This window comes from Parasteatoda tepidariorum, chromosome 4 (assembly GCF_982258835.1).
Source record: "Parasteatoda tepidariorum strain Cologne lab strain chromosome 4, Ptep-v5.0, whole genome shotgun sequence".
NCBI classification, from domain to species: Eukaryota; Metazoa; Arthropoda; class Arachnida; order Araneae; family Theridiidae; genus Parasteatoda; species Parasteatoda tepidariorum.
The window spans coordinates 75,036,613-75,056,204 of record NC_141758.1 but is presented as its reverse complement, the minus strand read 5'-3'; the positions used below and the strand labels follow the sequence as shown (position 1 = coordinate 75,056,204).

The 19,592-nt window shown below is 28.7% G+C and overlaps 1 protein-coding gene and 1 long non-coding RNA gene across 2 annotated transcripts in view; one reads left to right on the top strand and one right to left on the bottom strand.

The window, feature by feature from the left end:
• LOC107444278 (uncharacterized) overlaps positions 1-19,592 on the bottom strand; it is a 684,996-nt gene that overhangs the window by 497,151 nt on the left and 168,253 nt on the right. The window lies entirely within an intron of this gene.
• Positions 1-19,592, top strand: part of LOC147811064 (uncharacterized) — a 124,481-nt gene that overhangs the window by 260 nt on the left and 104,629 nt on the right. The window lies entirely within an intron of this gene.

The following is a 19,592-nucleotide window of genomic DNA, read 5'->3' as shown; positions in this document are numbered from 1 at the left end:
ACAAAAAAACATCTGCATCTTTTGAATATGTTATTAGATCATCAAAACTTAATTATAACAAAATATTTCTTAAAAAAATATAAAGATAATAAAAGTTCGCTTTTACCCAGACTACTATTTTATTTCCTTCCAATTAAAATATTACGACAGACATAAACAAGCACAATGAGATTTTTCCTGATAGCAACATTCCTTCATTTATAGCAGAAAGGATGATAAAATCAGCCGCAAAACTAAAAAAAGCAATAAAGAACGCAAGGGCGTCAAAAATAAACTATACAAAACACCTCGTCTTTAACAAGCTCATTAAATCGAAAACCTGACAGTACTACTCTAAAACGCCACAGCTCAGCTATAACTTGGTGCAACTAAGGTGGAAAAGAAACAAAAGAAGGGCAAGACAAAACAGCTTTCTACCAAGCATGTGACGTCACATCCGGCACTCAACTCTCTGACTGTTGCCAAAACAATAAAACTAAAAAAAAATCGATGGCTTAATGGCCACGCCGAGATGCAGTTGTCATAGCGACCGTTCTGCTCCGATGTTTCTTCTTGGGACACTGGCGTGCTTAGAAGCAAAATGATCATCCCTGCACTTAAGAAACGTCCCGAACTTATGCCTTTTGATGATTTTTCTTTATAGGTTTAAGAACTATTGCCAGATACTTGGTATTTCACGAGAAGATTAACTTTTGTGGAATTAAGTATGGACTTAACGTCATAAGTGTCACGGAACACTTGTCTGTCCATTAAAACCTTCTTAGTTATGACAGAAGCACCACCCACAAATTAAACAGCAATTCACTTGTAAAAACAAAGGACACTAAAGGCAGATTCAATAAAGTTCTTCAGTCAATTTTCAAACCAACACGTCATTGGTTTTATTGCGCTTAATACTGTCAATAACCTTTTTTCCCGTATCAGTTCACAAAAATGTTTTATGGAATTTTTTAACTGAAAATATTGTTTTAAAAATATTGGAGAAAACAAATATTTTAAGGTTGGAAGAAAAGATAAAAAATAAATCACAATTCTTAACAGAAAAATTAATTCTGCGTTGAAAATTCACTTCTCAAATTCACAAGATGGACTCCTTTTTTAACAGTAGCATAATTTTTTTATTTTTATTTATCAGATAATATAAAAGATAATTGCGCTTAAATCCAATTGAAGCATTGAGAATGTCAGAATGTAGAATTTCTGCCCATTTGTTATGTCCAAAAAAAAGAAGAAAAACGATATCGTGATTTTTGATTATGAATAATTCTATATGATTTATATAGTTAAGAGAAAATTTCCGATAGAAAAACTCAACTATATTCTAAAAGAAAAACAAAACATTAACCAATAGCTTAACTATTTTCAGCATATGTTAGTTCTACTGAAAATTAAAATCATCCTCATTAAACAACTTAATAATGTTTCTATATTTTAGTTTACTTAATGATATAATTAAATGCAAATTATCCATTTTTATTCGACAGTTTGATTGTGTTTGTTGACAAAATAAGAAATCAGTATTTTTTGAACACAACAGAGGAGTCGAAAATGCTAACCAAAATGCAAGAAACATGTGCTAGATTTCAAATTGGAAGCTTCCCAGTCAGTGCACTTAGAAAAGTAGTATGGTCCCAACTACATGAATAAGGAAAATTTACAGCGTTTGTGGCTCTATAAAGCTCGGTAATTGTTAATGGTTAACTTTGGTAATGCATTTGGAAACATTAGCAATAAATAAATAAATATATATATATATATATATATATATATATATATATATATATATATATATATATATATATATATATATATATATATATATATATATATATATAATATGTGATAAAATTCGGTATATGTGATGAAATTTGAGGATTTTATTATGACATCTTATAGAATGTCATATTAATCAATTATTCGATTAAATTTACTTTTAAGTTTTGTATTTTTTACTATGTGGAAATAAGAACTATAATTTTGAGAACCAGAATTTCCACTAAACCGCTACCGAACGGAAATGTTTCCAAATGAATGGTTTAAATGCAATATATTTTGTTTTTTTTTTCAATCAGAAATCTCACTTCCATAAAATACGGTTATTTTAACAGAATTTTTTCCTGTGTGAGTATTGATCTGAGCTTTTATCCATCGCTATTTGGACTGGAGTTCAATTCCTTGTGATAAAAGCAGAGAGTCTGATTGAACTACACTTTCTCGTATCATGTTTTACCGGTTCGGAATCCTCTGAAATGAAATGTCCTCTTTGGTTTCGGAACCAGATAGGTCCACGTATGGTTGGGTGATTATGGAGAGTAGTGCGAGGAGGGGGGAGTAGATGATTACTCCCACAATCTGTATTGGATCTAAGTAAATTGTGGAATTGTAGTGAGCGAATTCCCAACTCTCAACAATATCCTTTTCGTTTAGCTGAGAGCGGCATAAAAAATCAATTTAAATTTAAATAGTAACACTTATCAAGCCATACTGTTAAGAAAATTGTTTTTATAATTCAAAATATTTTGAATTTAATACATTTTGCAAATCATAAAGATTATATGTTTGAAATGTTTCCATAAAATTTTAAAATGAGCTAATGTTATTAATCAACAACAATAAATTCATATAAATCCAGGAATATCCAATAATATATCAAATCGGAACTATTGTTAAACTACAACCATTTGATTTAAATTAATCTTCTATTTCCACTGAATTTAATATGCTGTGAACACCATTGCTTAATATTGACCTAAAGAGAACATTCATTTTGGAATACCTTTTCTGAAACTAGTTTAGATTAAACAAAAACTATAACAAACAACCCATTAATATTCTTGCATCTGCCATAAGTGACTATTTGCGGTGAACACAATGTTGACTCGATTTATAGATGCCATTACTCTTGCAGTGGTTTGGTGCCAACATCATAACGTCAACATAGGAATAAATTGTTGATTGTAATATGTCTATGGGAAAGAGGCTATTTAATAGCTAAGCAAATGGGATTCAATAGTTCTTGATCAGTGAAAATTGTCTTACAGAAATTAACTGCCATAGATTAAACTGTTTCGAAATTAATATTTGTTTCAGTTGTTCGCCAGAACAGTGATTCTAATGCCATGCAGGAAATATTGGGTTTTAGCACTCTTTGAAACTAATCTTATTTTTTTTTGTTCGTATATTACTTACAGTTTTACAGATAAGAAACATTAATTCTCATTTTGTTTCATCTTTCCCTTCTAGCAGTATCTTTCCCCGATGGATTTAAGTTTCCAAAACTATTTCACATATTGCCTAAATATGTTTATAAAAAATAGAGTCATACTTAAGGTACCTTTTTCTGTCGATTTTCCCAAAAATTTTGCTTCCTGTTTCTTTTTAAATAAAATAAAACAATAAACTCTGTTTAAAATCGTTCAAGTTTTACTTCTTCCTGAAATAGAATAGAAGTTATGAGGATTTAAGAAATCATTCATTTTGGTTATTTCATTGATGACTGTGTCCTTTTTGTTTCTTTTTACCCATGACTTATTTTAAGGTTATTTTATTTTATTTTAAATGAAATATCTCTAAATATTTTAGTTCAATTTTCTTGACATTTTTCATGAATATTTCCGATACATATATCAAGGGAATGGACTACAGACTGGTTAATTAAACTACTATTTTATACTTTATAGCTAAAATAAAAATAGCTTATTCAAATTTTTGATCTTTTTTGCCAAATAAGTTTCGATACTTGATCTAAAATATCTAAATATTTATAACTCGTTACTTATTTTGTTCCCTTAGTTGAGTTTCTATGAGTATTTAAAATCAAGAGTAATGAAAAAAAGAACAAATTTAAACAAAGCTCTATGTGGTTTGAAGAGCCTGATCCTTAGTCTTTTTTGACCAGTTTTCCCCCTATATTTTCTAAAAAAAAGTTTTTCATTATTTTTTTATATTTATATCATGTTTTTGTGCTGTATAATACACGCGTATGCCCATCCAAATAAAATATTTCTAATTTTAAAATTTTGTTTCCGAAGGTATTCGGGAATCTTAAATTGAAATAGAACAAAAGAAATAAGAAGGTAATACATGATTCCCTGCATGTAATTTTGTTGGTGCTTTTCTTTGACTGTTTAACGAAGCAAAAGTTCGATTCGTACCTAATTTGAAAAAAATATATAAAATGAAAATTCATTCTAGGATAGGACAGCGAGATCGGAATGCATTTGTTTGAATACATATACTATATATATATACAGACAAATGCATTCCGATCTCGCTGTCCTATCCTAGAATGAATTTTTATTTTATATATTTTTATTTTATATATTTTATTTTATTATTATTATTTTATTTTATGAAAAGAAACATAATTTTGGTTAATGAAAAGAAAGATACGGAATTTAAACCGTTTATTTAGTAATTTGTTTGTCCATACGGTAACGGTTTGCCAAAAATTATGTATTTTAAAATTATAGTTCTTATTGCCACGCATTTAGTAAAAAGTACAAAACTGAAAACTAAATTTAACCAAATAAATGATTTTTATGCCATGTTCTAAGGTATAATGACAAATTTACCAAATTTTAAAACATTAATAAAATTTTATCCCATATTATAAAACCATATTCAACACTTTCATTATTCCTCTATTTCTACGCTTCCATTTTAACGTTGTTTCAGCCCCAATGCGTAATAATTTAGCTACTAATTTAGTTTAGCCTAGTTCAGACCTTTGTATGTTTACAAATACATGGGTGTCACTAAAATAATATAAATGTTTTAAGTTTTACGGTTTTAAGTGTTGGTAGAGTTTAGCCTAGAGTTTACATAGAAATGAAAACAACTAACCGACGAAAAGTAGAGTAAAAATTTAAATAATTCAGAAAGAGGTTATCAAACTGAATTTTTTTGCGTCATATTGAAATACTGTAATATTGTGAAAATTACCGACTTTTTGATTAAAAGTTAGAAATTTTACCATATTTACTATTGGACATCATGGTATTAAACCATATTTTATTCTTAATTTCACCAAAAAGCATTAATAATGCATTGAGCCACTATGGTTCAGTGGTTAAGGCACTGAACTGTTATTGCTGATAGCTAAGGTTCGGTTCCAAGTGGAGGCTTAAAGTGCAACCAGCTTTAGAACGATAGGTACCAGCTTTTCTGGAAAATAAAGGCAGCTCGTGCGTGGTTTTAACCACATTGCCCCAATCATTCCGTTGTCACGAAATTGTGGAGCCCTAATCTCCTTGACTCCCTTGGCCCTCAAAGGGATGTTGCCGAAATGCTTTACTTTGAAGTGCTTCTGTAAAAATTACTGTTCTTTTTGGGGCTCTCTTAGAGTCAGAAATGTGGCAAATTATGCCATATTCAGGTGATTTCGATTAAATCTTTATTCTCAGTTAATAATTAATTTTTTTTTTAAATTTAATTGCTTCAAATACAGTTATTATTTTTCAAGACACATTTTTAAAGTATTTTCTGATAAAATTTAATTTCAAAATGTCTGCATATTTACTAAGGATAGTTTTTTAACTAGACTTTCAATACCAATTACGCATCGAAATACATCAAATGATTTAATCAATGTAAAAGTTTAGTTAGAGTGTGTTTTATGTAATATGATTGAGAAAATGTGTTAACTAGTTTAAAATAAACATATGTTACAATGATGAGTTCCTTAATTCCTTACTTATTTGATATTTATAAAGAAATATAGCAAAGAGAAATATAGTAATTAAAGAAATTAAGTAAGGAGTGGGAGCAACTTTAAATAGTCCAAATTTGTTAACAAGTTCTTAAAAAAGTATTTTCAAATTTGGTTTTATAGAAAACTTTAATTTGGAATTGTGACAATTTTGCTAAAATTAAACTGTAAATTCTACAGTAAAGTTTGATTTTCTACTTTTAGTCAATAAGATACCCTAGCAAAGGTTAAATTCTAGCCCTACAAATTACTTGAATCCAATTAAAATCTTAGCTTAAATAATTATGTTTACTCAAATTCAATGCAGTATTAATCGGAGGAAATTCCATTTTCGAAAACGTATTTATTAAAGAATTAATTCAAATAAATTTTCAGAGTTTTGTATTATTTGATTAACTAATTAAATCATATTTATTGAAATGAAGCAATAGGGAACACAATTTAAAGAAAGGTAAAATAATAAAGAATAAATAAAAACCTCCTTTAAACGTTAAAAAAAATTATAAATACTCGTTTCAAACTTTTGAATCCCCGCTGGCAATTGCTTCAAAATTATCTCAACACAATTATGCATTAAATGAGAAAGACGAATAATATATTGTTCACTTACAAAAGGATTTATTGAATTATTCCCCATTTTTTTTCCTAAGCGGAACTAAAACATTTCATTTGAAATGTTAATTTAAATCCCAAAATGTTTTTCTCGTAAAATATGGAGTATCATTACAATATTAAATATGTATGTGTACAATAACTTCTATTTTCTTTGTTTAGCTTTGAGTGCAAATAATTACAGTTATGAATTTTAAGAAATAGACATTTGCAAAGAATATGATGTATGATATTATTCCTTTATTTTATATATATTTATTTTATTTGAAATTTACATTATTTATTTTTATCACTCATTCAATTTTTTTTAATAATTATTTTGTTATGATTCACTTTGCAGCTGTGATTATTATGCAGTTAAACGATGCTGATTAATATATAAAAATTGGAAATCATTGAATAAAAGATCCGAAGATGTATTAACACAGATTTTATTCCCCAGATTGAACACAGTTTTTTTCCTTGGATAAAATTCAATTTAATCTTTTGTTCTTTTCTCATTGTAACTTCATTCATAAATTTGTTCTTATTTTATTTATTTATTTTTAAAAATTTTCTCATATAATCGTTTTAAATTTTTTTGTTACGGAAATATTTTAGAATATTTAGAATATATTTCCTAAAATATTTAGAAATAATTTAGGAAATATTAAATTCACATGAAATTTTTTTTATAATAACAAATCAGAAATTGGTGTGCAAGGAACATTTTGAAGTGGCGAGAACATTGAAAAATTCCATTACGAGAAAAAGCAACTTTGTCAACGAGAACAACATATTAATATATGGGACTTTACAATTTCTTATAATTCGGCAAGTAAAACTCCGATTTAAACAGGGTTTCTTATATATTACTTGCTTAAGTGTGAATATTTTTAATATCTGAAAAAACAACTAATGGTTTTTCAAAGGATAATTCTCATTCTGAACGACCAGTGTCCCTTACTTATTTAAATGTCAACATTCATCAAATGTTGGGTTGCCACAATGGCATATAAATTGGAGTGAATTATAAAATTGGATACTTGTAAGTCACGTCCCACAAAGGATCAGCCAATTAAGGTTCAACACACGCGAGTGATGTCGCTTGCATGTATCCGGTTAAACCTGATTCAAAAAATGATTCAGCATGATATCAAATCCAAGACATAAAGTTATAAGGTAAATACATAATGCACAACTATGTGATTAGTTGCAAGTATCGAACTATGCGTATTACCAAATTCAATACAATCAATCATTAAATAATAGGAAGTTATATATCCTTTTTCGCTTTTATCAAGCACTAAAATCTAAATACTTTCTAATTGTTCTGCTAATTGGTTTGGTTATCGAATCTCTAAATTTTATTAGACTTCTTAAATTGTCTCATACATCGTTGGTGAAAAGTGGACAAAATTATCCCCATAAATATCAGAAGATCATTATTATCATCAAATGTTGATATGCTGCTTATTACAAGAATTTTAGTGAATAAAGAAAATAATTTATTTTCTATCATTATTATGTTCAGTGTATCATGCTGAATATTAAGCTTTATACTTAATATGCATTTAGACAACTTAATAGAGCAATTTCGTAAAGGCTATCTTTTATCTCATTTCATTTCTACAATATATTTCAGACGGCACTGCTTCAATAGCATATGTATATATATATATATATATATATATGTAATACAAAAATAGTAAATACTTTTGTATTAATAAAAGAATTAAAACTCTTTCGGTTTCATAAAATGTCTTTGTTAAAGAGTAAGAGTAGAGACATTCTATTTTGGGAATTCAAGGCTGAAAACATACCATTGAATAATAATTAAACTTATATTTGAAAGGAGGAGTTATTTTTAGAATCTTGTCCCTCTTTCACTTTCATATTAGGAAGCATTAAATGATTTTCCATAGTGCGTAGAGTTACAAAGGTATGTACGACTGGAACCTAATTACACCAATATCTGTACTATTTTAAGCGAAGGTTTTCGCATTTTTCTTGCTGAATAACGGGTAAAACATCTGCAGGAACCATCCATAATTTCGTTCCCACCCCCTCCTTTGCGGAGTGGGGATGTGAACTGTTATAACCACCAGCATAACTTTTAATAAACCTTTTGATAACAGGGATGTAGCCCTGTTATATATATATATATATATATATATATATATATATATATATATATATATATATATATATATATATATATATATATATATATATATATATATATATATATATATATATATATATATATATATATATATATATATATATATATATATATATATATTATATATATATATATATATATATATATATATATATATATATATAATATTATAATATTATTGTACTTTTTATATCTATTTTTTATTAAATTTATTAATTATCTTTCAAAATTTAATTCTTTTTTAACTATTTAATTAATAGTTTTTAGAAGGTAATCACTAATAGCTAATCAATAATTTGTAAAATGTAAAGCACTCTCGAAACAATAGGTCCAGGAGTTTAGAGGTCCACATTTTCATTGCCAACGGTCATGATGGGAAACATGTGTTCAGCAATGTGCACGTGCTGCCTTTACTTCTCGGATAAGTTCTGGTACCCATTGATCTAAAGCTGAGTTGGCTTCAACCCGTCGTCGGGGATTGAATCCCAGTTCTTCACAATGACAGCTCCGTGTCTTAACTACTAAGCCACGGTGGCTCCCCACTTATCATGATAAGTATGTAATTAGAATATTAAAAACGTTATGAATTAAACATTTAATAAAACAATAATCAATAAAATAATTTTATTTAAATTTTTTTTAAATTATGTTTCGATTTTATTTAAATTTTATTAATTATTTAATGATTTAATGATTATTAATTATTTAATTATTTAATGATTCATGTTGTTATTAATGTTAATGATTTTGCTATTGCGATGATGATTCAGAACCTGATAAATGCTATCTACAACGAAATAAGAAACACAAATAAGGCCTTCATGTCGTGTGATAAGGGCTTTTTTTTTACCATGGAATTGATAATTTTGTACAGTTTAAGATATGCTTAAGTAAGATCTAGATGATTTTAACAATCACACTAATTGATTTACTCAAATAAACTATGATTTTTTTATAATTTAGACAGGGACAGCTCCAATCAAATGACCAAGTATGATATCCATTAAATGACTAGTTACTTGGTTCTAACTGACCTCGATTCTGAGGCAAATAAACATCCTTGGGGATAGATAGATTGCGAGTTAGAGCCCTCTTCCTATCAAGCTAATCAGTGTTTATTTTTCTTCTATGTTGTGCAAATGCGGGTTAGTTTCAGGAATTATAGTCACACATTCAAAATGGATCGAATGTTCAACAATCGTAGTAAGAAATAGAAATAAAATAGCTTAGCTGTATCAACAGACTTGGAATAGGATGAGCTATCTAATTTATAGACTAGGATAATGAAAAAATAAAGACAAAAACTTTTCACATGTTAATCTAATATTAATGGCATATATTTTTAAACATCTAAGACTAAAAAAGGAAGATTTATTAAAAAAAAGTTGAATATTATTTTTAAATCATGATTAATCGAAACTTTTGAATGTGTATGAAAAAATTATTATTTTGTTTTTCTTTATTATTTTAAAAATTATTAATAAAACTGAAAGACGTGTTCTCATCGCTCACCATCCCTCGTGGTTGCTTTACATTTATCATTGAAGATCAAGAGGAGAGAACTGTATATGTCCATTTTTTCAAAGAATAGGATTGAATTCTCACTTGTTGCATTATTTGAGGCTGACTAAATTTCGGCAAATCAATAATATGAAAAATATTACCTCCTGAGGGTTATTACAAAGTGAAGATTAGCCACGCTAGCAGTTCCTGTTCATGTGCAAATTAATTTTTTTTCAGGATCAATGTTAATGGATATAAGCCGTTTTCACCCTTGCTCTTTTTGAAAGTCTTGTCTTTCTCAAAAGTCGATAAAAAGAACATTATATTTAGAAAAAAATAAATATTATAATTATATAGAAGCACATTTTATTAATATGCTAATCTTTAACAAAATAAAAGGATTGTTAGTTTTGAAATTTTTTTAATTGTACTAAAAATGATTCAATTTAAGAATACATAATCTGTGAAACAATAAGCAATAATAAATGAGAAAGGGAATTTACTTGATAAGAATATAATAATTAGCTTCAGCTCAGATAACAGCTCATGTTAGAAACAGTTTTTATCTCTTTTCAGTTTCCGTATTTTTATAGATTTTGAAAGATTTTTTAAATATATGTTTTTAATATTTTTTGGAAAAATTAAATTAGTCTTGCCTTTAGCGTTGCTCAAATATTCAAATTCAACTGTAGCGTCATGTTCGCTAGCTTTATTCGAAGCCTCTATCACAAGTTTGACACACCTTTCCACAACTTGGGGTTGGCAGGAAAATTTTGATATTATTCTAATGCAGGTAGTAACAGAATTGATTATCTCCTTCACCGAAGCCTAGTAGCATTGAAGGAAGATATACCACACAAGAATTCTAATTAATGAAATCACAGTAATGGGAAGCTTGAAAAGTTATTTTCGGCAATACAGAATTCGGTCTTAACTCCAGAAATTCCTGTCAAACAGCAATATCTCTTGCACATTTTGAATGCAATAGCCTCGGGGCACTGTTCAGAAAATTTCATCTAGTAGACCTTTTTTCCCATTTCAGATGGCTTACGGTTGTCAACTGGGTCCTTATGTTGTATATAAGATGCATTTTAAAAGCAAGACAAACCGTCCCCAAAAAGTTTGAAATGATTAATTGACTGACAGTAATGGAAATTCTGACACTACGCGCATTACAAAAATACCAGTTTCTCTATCTCTTTCATACTTTGAAAAGGTATGTTAAACTTGTAGCCGAGAAAAATAGTGAAACAATTGTGAACTACCTTTTTCTAAGATCTTGCAGAAACGTAAAATAATGCTTTAAACTATTGTTCAGAATTAATTTATTTAGTAATTAGGTTATTCAAACTATCAAACAGGCATAAAAATCCAAAGTATTTTATAACATAAATCATTGCGCAGAATTAATTTATTTAGTATTTCGGTTATTACTATTAAACAAGCATAAAAATCTAAATCATTTTTTGGCATAAACTATTGTTCAGAATTAATTTATTTAGCATTTAGATCATTCTAACTATCAAACAAGCATAAAAATGGCATTTTTAGTAAAATTTAAAAATGTAAAAAAAGCATGATTTTTTTTATTTTTTTTTAAATGCTAAACCGAATTAAAAAACAAACAAAAAATGTGCATTTCTTATTCTTATTACAATAGGCAACTTTTTCGCACTAAAGTAACCGAATCAAATATAAAAAATAAAAAAATTTGCTTTCCTTTATGATTATGAGCATTACTTAAGTTACTATTCAGTACATTAGTAATTATCTAATGGTAACTAATACAAACTTTAAAGGTAATTATCTTCATCATTTTATTTTAAATTGCTGTTTATTTAAGATGTAATTTCCATTTTGTTTTATGCGTATTGCCCATTAAATAAGTGACTTGAAACATTACGCTTCAAACGTTAATAAAAAAATTTCTAAAGTAACGAAGTACAAGTGAAAGTACGTACTTTTTACTTGTACCGGCGGTACATCAAGTTTAAAAGCTGATGCGTGAAGTTTTTAAAAGAGATGTTTAAAAACTTCACGCATAAGCATTTGCAAGTCATCCGAGCAATTACAAAGAATTTACCAATGAAAGCCCCATTTATTTTTTAAATAAAATTGGGTAAAAAAGAATTAAAATAATAATAACAATAATATTTTAGCAATATAAACGGAAAACATTGCATTCGATAAAAAAAATCAACAATTTTAATCTCAATAATTTAAAAATTTATTATAAATAAAAAATTTAAACAGTCTGCAAAAAGGTCAAACATTTGAAGCTAAATTTAACAATATTTTATAATTTGAATTATACGAAAAATGAAACAAGTTAATGTAATTACTTTTTTCAAACGCTATTAAAAAGGAAAATACAAAGATTAAAAATGGCATTTGTAGTGCATAGTTTATCGCCCAGTCTAGTGATTTTAAATAATAAAAAAATTAACGTTTTGACTTAGATATTTACCTCTTCTTTTTTTAATATCTCATTAACTTCTAACCTTTTTTTATACGAATTACTCTTCAAGTAAATAACTTGCGACATTAAGCATTAAAACAATTCCATTATAAAAAAGAATTAAACAGCTTTTTATGCTCAAATTAAAATTTTTATGCATCAGCTTTCGCAAGTCATCCGTTCAGTAAGAACTCATTTACTAATGAAAGTCACATTTAACTTTATAAAAAAGGTAGTTGAGTAAAAAAAAAATGGAAAAAGCTTATTGGCTAACCACAAACCATTGCATTTAATGCAAAATCAAACATTCTAAATCGAGGGGGGAAAAAAGAAACTATTTTTCGATCTTGAAGGAAATATTCCTTTCTCTGCATCAAGCCAAAATCTCTTTGCTGACTGTCTGCTTGGCTGATTTTGAATGAGCTTAATCTTGTGATCTTTTTGCGCTGTCTCTTTTGGCGAACTTTTCCTTTTACAATTGCTTCCAAATCAATAAGTACCAGCTGTGCTTTCTTAAAAAAGCTTGTTGCTCACTTCGAAGCCTTACAAAAGGTACTTTTTTTCTCTCTCCAACACACTATTTGTAAAACTAATTTGTTGAAACTAAACAACCTTGTTCTTGACTTTTATCTGAGTTTGTTTTATTTTAAAGAAGAACCTTTTCAACTTGTGGTTTTATTTTGAGGAAGAAACACTCGATTGGTTTTTAATTGAATGAAGAGTTGAGGTTTGGATATTTTTTGGGGTATTAAATGATGCAGTGAAACAAAACACACGAATCATTGTTTATTTGTTCTCTGTAAGCTTTTTTTATGTTTTAAAGGAAGACAAACGTCTTTACAAAGAAGTTTTTTGCAGATTTTTCTTTTATCAAATTACTACAGGTGCGTTTCTGAATCTTTGTGCCAGTCGTCATTATATGCAGTTAAATTTTTGCTTATTTACTTGTTTTTTTTTTTAAAGTTTTTAAGCACTGCATGCAAATATCATGAATTATTTTATGGAAAAAGAAAAACAAAAAAAACGAATACATTTATTTTTTAACTTCAGGATTGTAAAACATTTTCCTAAAATCGAACTAATCAATTACCATAAAGTGTAATCATATTTATTTGTTTTTTAAATGCTTTTAAACGCTACATGCAAATGCTATAAAATAGTCAATGGAAAACTGCTACAAAGTAAAATCTACCAATAAATATATATATATATATATATATATATATGTATATTTATTGGTATATATATATATATATATATATATATATATGTATATTTATTGGTATATATATATATATATATATATATATATATATATATATATATATATATATATATATATATATATATATATATATATATATATATATATATTAAGTTCAAAATGGTTCAATGGCACACTAAGTTCAAAATGAAGAATAAAACAGAGAAAAATGATAGACATATGAAAAAAGGGGGAGGGAAATAATAAGTAAAAAAAGTAACAAACAACATTTTATTAAAAAAAAAAATTTAAATGTTAATTAAAAAACCGGAAAAAAGGCCGGGAAAAAAAGATATAATCTTTTCTTCAGCCCACACGATTATATCCGCAAAACAGAGTGCTTTCTGATATTGTATCAATAAAGCCAAAGCAAAATATATTAATACAATAGTGTGAGGAGCACTCAAAAATTTTTTTTATAAAATAACTACATAAAAATAGATCATAAAAAGTAAAAATAACATGTAGAAACAGATCATAAAATAAAATAAAAAGTAAAAACATTAAAAAGGGGGGACTATAAAGCGAGTAGCAAAATCATAACAACTTACTTGGACGGATATTTTTCAAGAATGATTTAAAAATGTTTTCGCAGAAAGATTGCCAGATTACAAAATATGAAAACAAAAGATGAAAACAAAAGCGCAAATAGAGTGTAACAAGAGGGTTTTAAAGTGTCGTTCTTACTGCACTGCTGAAGTGATTTGTTATTTTGAGTTTGGATTTGTTAGTTACCAATACATATATATATATATATATATATATATATATATATATATATATATATATATATATATATATATATATATATATATATATATATATATATATATAATAATAATAATAATAATACTAATTCAAAAGCATCCTTAATTATTTTTATGTTATTTGGAATCATGTTTTGTATTTTAAATAAACAGATATAATTATTAAGCAAGGAGAAATATTTAATAGTAGTTAATATCAAATATCACAAGGGGAGTTTTTTAATGACAAAGTGATTAAAAAAATCACGAATCGCTAAAATTTTGTTTAGTTATATTATCAATAATACAAGGGAATAAATATGTTTTATTATTAAAAATATATTCAGATAAATGAAATGATTGATAGAAAAATGTTAAAAAACATGTTGCAATTTTTCTAGATTCCAGTCAATAAAAATCTTTACTTTATCTTACTATTTCAAAACAAAAATGATCATAAACTGTAAAAAAGTTTTAAATATTTCATTCCATATTTCACTTAATTTCTGAAATTTTCGTGCAATAATTATTATTATAATTAAATAAAGATTAATAAAAAACAAGCAAAACATGTTTTATTTAGCTTTATTAAAGTATGTCCGAGTTTTAAGATGTTTCATAATGAAAACATTAAAGAATAAAAGAATCAAAGAAACTGTGGTTATTTATGAGGTTTAGAGTTAACTAAAATTATCGAATTTTTTCATATCATTATGTTTCCAGTAAGTAAGTTTTAACAGTTTGAATAAATTAATAACGATCGAGAATATTAAAACTAAAACAGAAAATCATTCTACCCAAAAAATACACCTAATGGTGCGAAAATACATTTTCATTCTCCCTTTCGGAATATATTAAACAATTATCCCCAGCCTTAACAATATAGAGCCCATGCCTGCGATTTTCTCAGGCGAAGCCAAATGCAACTCCAATGCCCTACTGGCAATAATTCAGATCCCCAAAACTGTGTTTTTAACGAGTGGGATTAATTGCTACAGGAATACCTAAAAGTCTTATTCACTATACAGAATCACAGCTATAGAACTGAATTAATGAATTGGGTTTTTTTGGTAACTCCTGTTTTGTACCTTTTGGTAACTCCTATTTTGTACCTTCCGAGTTCTACGGTTGTTATACTCGAGTGGGAGTTTGTATTATAACTATTGAATAGTTGTTGCGTTTGAACTATACCAAGCTATCTCCATAGAAAACTGCTTTTAAATGAGTTCATTAGTTCTGGTTAGTATGTATTTTAATATCGGGGTCTACACATGCATTTCCATCTATAATAAACTAAAAACCATTTTCCAATATCACGAAATACACCAACACTGGGTACCATCACATGTGGATATTTATGGCAACGAAATAGCAGACAAACTCGAGAAAGAAGGTTGCTGTGAACATACTTCTTATACCACTAAACTAACAGTAATCAGTCTAACTCCATTAAAAAATCTGATTTTAAAAAAGACTGGTTACGCCCCCCCCCCAACAACTGGTACATGTTGACTGAACCGGGATTCTCTCTTTCCATTTCGGGAAACAGATCTACCCAAACTTGCCTATCTCGTCTCCCTAACGATCACTTGAAGTGCCTAAAATTCTCTGGCAGAGTGAAAACCTTTCCCCTTTGTTCTAAATATCAGATTCACCAGGCTACTCCCAATCATATCTTGGACTGCGTTGAACTCTGCAGAGAAGAAATCTACTAGTCTTCTCTGTTTGTCATCGACATGCTTGAAGTTAACGGTTTATTCGACCTGGTCTCATTCAGTCAGACGAAATAGGAGATGAGAAGACTAGTTCTGGCCTGTAAAACATTCCGGATAAAATTACAATATAAAGTACTGGCTCTTTGGCTGGGTGGCGCAGTTGGTTTGTAATCGGCCTTCTGAGCCCAAGTCCACGGGTTCGATCCCTGGCCCAGACAACGGATTTTTGGGATGCAGAAAATCCTCATCTGCCATGTCGTATGATTATGCGGCATGTAAGAGATCCCTGGAGTGCCTTATTGGCTCTTGGTATTTCCGGCAAAATTAAATTCCTAGTGCACTTTAGCATCCAAATAGAGTCTCGGTGCTGCCATCTAGTGTGGCAGAAATTAGACGGCCAAATTAACATGACCAACGGCATCTCACCCACTGTGGTGGTCCTGAAAGAGTGTGTTGCGGTACGCATAAGCAAACTGTAAAATAATTGAATTATTCTTATATGTTTATTTTTGTTTATGTAAATTAAATACGTTTTTGGAATATTGTACGCCACGTCATCTAAAATTAAATATATAGTTTTCATTGATATTTCTTATTCTTATTAGTTGATAATCTTTAATATATGGTGCCGAATACTCGATTAAGCATTTTATTTCAAAGTTTACGTTTTGATTGATAATAAAATTAAAGTAAAAATCGTTTTGTTTCTTGGCTGAGACGAGTGAAAATGGCGACGAGCAAAAGTAATACGGTAAACGATAATGCGGTGACCTTGTTAAAACGGAAAAGAAAAACCGTTAGAGGTAATATTACTCGTTTTATTTCTAATTTAGACGAAGAAAATAATGCTTCATTTAGAGAAAATATTGACTATTTATGTGATCGTCTTTCAAATTATTTAACGGAAATGAAAAGTTTGGATAATGAAATTCATAATTTATTGTCTAATGAGGATTATGATTTAGATGTTATACAATGTGAAGAATATACGGACAATGCTGAATTAGCAATTTATAAAGCACGAAAAATAATGAAAAATACAGAGGCTGTAAATACTAGTAATGTGTTTATGCCAAGTACAACTACTACGAATACAGTGCCAATGTCTCAAACACATACGGTTAAACTACCTACGATTAAATTGGAGCCTTTTAGAGGGGAAGTGGAGCAGTGGCACAGTTTTTGGGAACAGTTCAAATCCTCTATACATGATAATCCAAATCTTTCGACGATTGATAAGCATGTATTTCTAAGAGGTTACTTAGAAGAAGAGCCAAAGCACTTGGTTGACGGAATAAGCATAATTGCTGACACATACGAAACTACAAAAAAGCTCTTAATGAATAGGTATGGTGATAAAAACAGTATCATTCAGGCTCATTTGGACTTTTTAGAAAATATCAAGCCAATAAGAAATGCTACTCCTACAGCTCTGAATGAAACTTTTATAGAATGCAATAGAAGATTACAAGCTTTAACTGCATTGGGTGAAGATATTAATGCATACGGGCGAGTTTTATCGCCAAAAATTTTACGCGCTTTTCCCGATGATATATGTCGTCGATGGATTATACATGCCAAACGCGAAAAGCTTTCTGAGGGAGATATTAAAAAATTACTGGAATTTCTTACAGATGAAGTAGAAGGTGCACTTACAACTTTAAAGATTAAAGGTGAGCAATCCATTGACTATAATTTTAAATCTACTACATATGCATTAAATATTAATTCCAAATCTAAAAGTAGTGGAGCAAAAAAACAATCTCCTTATTGTGCATTTTGTGATTGTTCTGGACACTGGCCTCAAGATTGCAAAACAATTATTGATACTAATTTAAGAATTCAAAAGCTGAAAACTACTAATCGTTGCTTTTTATGTATAAATAGAGGACATAATTCTAAAAATTGTCCACGTAAGGACAGAGCTTGCTGTGTTAAATGTAAAAGGAAACATCATGTTTCAATTTGCAGACTAAGTACTGAACCAGTGGTAACATCAACTAATCATATTGGAAATATTAATACAAACTTTACTCATTTACAAACTGCCTGCATTCGCATAACTGGTCCTACAGGTATTACTAAAATGTCACGATGTATTTTAGACTGTGGGAGTCAGACAAGCTTTGTTCAGTCAAGTTTAATAGATTTTCTAGGATTAGAAGTTATTAATTCAAGTTCATTAGAAATTAGAGCTTTTGAATCGCAATCGATTCAACTAGAATCCAGGCGTCAGGTAAAAATGCAGCTATCTAATATTTGGAACAATTCTACAGTTAATATTATAGCATTTGAAAGTTTTAACACGTACGCATCACACCCTAGTGTACCAAAAGACATTCATGATCTTGCTATGAACCAAAACTATGAATTGGCTGATCCTTACGATAATCTCCAAAATTTACCCATAGAAATTTTAATCGGCGCTGATTTCTACTGGAACGTGGTATACTCTGAAAGTCCGACAAGATTATCTGAGTCATTTGTTTTAATGCCTTCTAAATTCGGTTGGATTTTAAGTGGGCGTCGTTCTTGCACTACAACTAAATGTATTAACGCATCTTCAGTGCATAACGTTACCACAAACAATTCATCACATCAATTTGAAGAAGAGGTAAAAGGTTTTTGGGATTTAGAAACTATTGGTATAAATATTTCGCAAGAGAGAAGTATGTCATTCCGTGATAGCGAAATTATGCAAGAATTTTATGATTCGTATGAATTAGTAGACGAAAGACGAGTGGTAAAACTGCCCTGGAAACCTAATGTTAGCCTTTCATCAGATAACTATTATGTTGCACTGAGTCGTCTAAAACTGCTGTCTAAAAGATTGAAAGATAAACCAGAATTAGAAAACATTTATGTTAAACAGATGCAAGATTATATTACGAAGGAACATGTTGAAAAGGTGGTTACTGAACCCAAAAACCAAGACAAAGTTTTTTACTTACCTCATCATATAGTTAAAAAACAAAAAAATAACTCACTTAAGTGGAGAGTAGTTTTCGATGCCTCTTCTCATACAACAAAGAGTCTTTCTCTTAACGACGTACTAGAACAAGGTCCAAATTTACTCCCAGAAATTCTAGGAACATTATTACGATTTCGATTTTGCAAATATGCTATTACATGTGATGGAGTTCAGGCCTTTTTGCAGCTAATTTTGAATGAAGATGACAGAGATGCAACTAGATTTCTGTGGTTTGAAACGGAAAATGATGCTGATGGTACAAATAGAATACTAGAAGATAACATAATTACGTATCGATTTTCTCGTTTACCATTCGGTTTAACATCAAGCCCTTTTTTACTATCAGCAACATTAAAATAATTAGTTGAAATGCACTCAGAGTCTCATAAAATTGCTTCTAAACACCTTAAACGTAATATTTTTATGGACGATTTCATCATGACAGTAAG